This window comes from Octodon degus, unplaced genomic scaffold, assembly GCF_000260255.1.
Source record: "Octodon degus isolate 3935 unplaced genomic scaffold, OctDeg1.0 scaffold00020, whole genome shotgun sequence".
Lineage (NCBI taxonomy): Eukaryota > Metazoa > Chordata > Mammalia > Rodentia > Octodontidae > Octodon > Octodon degus.
Genome location: NW_004524596.1, coordinates 861,290 through 864,362, shown reverse-complemented (window position 1 = coordinate 864,362; position 3,073 = coordinate 861,290). Strand labels below are relative to the sequence as shown.

Below are 3,073 nucleotides of genomic sequence, written 5' to 3'. Positions count from 1 at the left end.
CTGTCTGTCTCTCTCTCTCCCTCTCTCTGTCTCTGTCTCTCTGTCATGGATCAGCCATATGTATTGGCTCCTTCACAATTCAGGGGCACACAGGAAGAAGAAAGTACATCTGAGGCAAAAGTCCATGAAAATGGACAGAGCCTTGAGAAATTAGAACAAAGTCAGTAAACCTTCCTAATTAAGACAACTGCTTGATTTCTAAGGTTGACATTTTATTGCCTTTGAGCCCTGTGAGTGAGATTCAGAAGCTCACAGCTGCAGCACTACCTTCTCCTGTAGGTCTGTCAGGGAGACGATTCCAAGACTACAATGTTCCAATGGACCAGATCCCCTTACAAAGAGGACACCTGTGGATAATGTTCTTACCAATGATTTGAGATGGTCATCAAAAGTTGTTTCTTTACCTTGGATGATGTAGTGAATCAAACAGACCAAGTCCTAGGGATACACAAACATTTTAAATTTCCAAAAGAAATGATTTATGAATCACACACATATGGATAATAGCCTTAGATTTCCTTTTGGTGAGCTAGGGTAAATTTTATTTTATTTATTTATCTATCTATCTATTTATTTATTCAGAACCGGGGATTGAACTCAGGCCCTTGCACTTGCCAGAGAAGCGCTTATTCCACTGAGCCATCTCCCCGGCCCCCTTAGGGTAAATTTTATGACTGCTAACATTTCATGCTGTGCCTAAATTTATAGTATAGGTGTAAGTTATATGTAAACTAAAAAAAAAAAAAAAAAGCAATAACTAAAGTAGACAAGAGGAGTCCCTGTTGTTTTCTTGATTTAATCTGGACAATCCTAAGTGGTGGTGTCACTGTGTCTTCCAGGCCCTCAAGATTTATCTTGGTGTAATTATTTGGTTCACAGGTGCTCCCTATCTGCTTCCCAGAGTCCCCAGAGCTTTCATGTGCCCACCATCCTGGCAGATGACTCAGTAAATGCTTACAGGCAAAACCAAGATGAGTCACGCTGGTTGACACATATAATGAAAATAAGCCTTTACAAGCAAACTTGTCTTAAGAATCAACGACAGCAAAAAATCTGGACACTCCTTTTCTCTTTTTTCTGGCACTAGGGATTAAACCCAGGACCACCCTACTGAGCTATATCCCCAGTACTCTCTGCCCCCTTGAGATCGGGTCTCAGAAGTTGCCCAGGGCTGGGGAGATGGCTCAGTAGAATAATTGCTTGCCTGGCAAGTGCAAGGACCTGAGTTCAATCCCCAGTTCCGCCAAAAAAAAAAGAAGTTGCCCAAATTGGGCTTGAACCTGCAATTCTGCCTCAGCCTCCACAGAGCCCAAGAAAACCAACACCAGGAACAGGATTTTATTTTATTTTTATTTTTTTGCGGTACCAGGGATCGAACTCAGGACCTTGCGCTTGCCAGGCAGGCACTTCTTCTACTGAGCTATCTCCCCAGCCCATAGGGACAGAAAATTTTAAAAGTTCTATAAACTTGGAAAAGGAGGATGGCTCTGTAGCCAAGGTAATGAGTACCCACCAGAACTAGGTTTTAGATCTGTTCCATTAATGAACAATCTGGCAGAGGTGAACGCATTTTTACAAACCCACCACCAACTGCCAGCTAGCTGGGCATGGTGGGTGTCATCCAGCACTCAGGAGACTGAGGTAGGAAGATGAGTGAGAGTCTGAAGCCATCCTGGGATACACAGTGAGTTCAAGACTAGCCTGGACTACATAGCAAGACCCTGTCGTACCCCTTCTTCCCCAAAAATAAATAAGTCAACCAACCACTACCAGCTCCTTACTTCTCAAAGTCAGCCAGGTAGGGTTAGACTCACTCAGCCAAAAGGAACTTAGGATGCCAACCTCCATCAGCAACAGCCTGGCCCAGGTAATCACACTTTACAGATGATGTCAAATGCCTACGGCTCTAAGTGCACCAACACTTGAACCCCATGCCACCGCAAGACCTTATTAAAGATTACACTCCACTATGGAGGAAAGACTATGACAGACCTATGTAATTTTTCCCTTTTTTGGGAACAGGGGTGTGATATACTCCAGAGGCCCCACTGAGAGGACTGGGGTACGTGAGGGTTTCTAGGGATGTGTTTGTAGGGTGTGTGTGCTCATTCACAATAAAAAGTTGGAGGGTTTTAGTCCTGTGAATGCTAACAGCAGACATTAATAGAAGAGGGGAACTACTGTTTGAGAGTGTATCAGATATCTTCACCAAGAAAAGTAAGAGAAATCTTAATAAGATCCAGCTGGGAGGGGCTGGGGAGATGGCTCAGTAGAGTAAGCGCTTCCCTGGCAAGCGCAAGGGCCTGAGTTCAATCCCTGGTTCTGAAAAAAAAAAAAAAAGATCCAGCTGGGGCAGACCTTATTCGAAGAATATCACAGGAATAGCAGTGTGTTTGGGCTTCTCTTCCAGTGTGCTGTTTAATACTATCATTTCATTTTAGAGCCAAATAGAGAAATAAATGACAGAACTAGAAATCAAATAGATGAGGAGCACACCCAGGCCCGCATTCTGCCCTCCACATCAGGGCTCCTCGAAGTCTAGATGGACTGGAGTGTAGCCCAGCGCTTACCTCGCATGCATGAAACCCCAGTTTAATCTCCAGCACACACACACAAAGTCCAGAGGCCACGAATCAGAACTGCCCCAGGCCAAGTGCAGAGATGCGAGCCTGTAGTCCCAGGTACTCAGGAAGCTAAGGCAGGAGACTCCCTTGAGGCCAGCAGTTCAAGGCCAGCCTACACAGGTAGCAAGGCCTTCTTGCCCTCAACCAGCTTGCATCCAGCCTGAAATGAAGATGTCGCTGTGTGCTTCAATCATTTCTGTCCTAGTAGTCTTTGTTGCTCCTCGGGGTCTAGCCTGACGACAGCAGGCTGAAATTTTTCCCAAGCCCCACCCCCTTTTTAGGAAGGGGTTTGTCTTTTTAAGATAGGGTCTCACTATGTAATGCAGGCTGGCCTTGAATTCACTTTATGATCCATCCAGGGATCTCCTGCCTGAGCCTCCTAAGTGCTGGGACTATAGGCATGCACCACCATGCCCAGTCTCCCACGCTACATATCTTTTTTTTTTTTA

General features: G+C 45.1%; 1 pseudogene; it reads right to left on the bottom strand.

Moving 5' to 3' along the window:
* Positions 1 to 3,073, bottom strand: part of LOC101571814 — a 7,839-nt pseudogene that overhangs the window by 1,132 nt on the left and 3,634 nt on the right.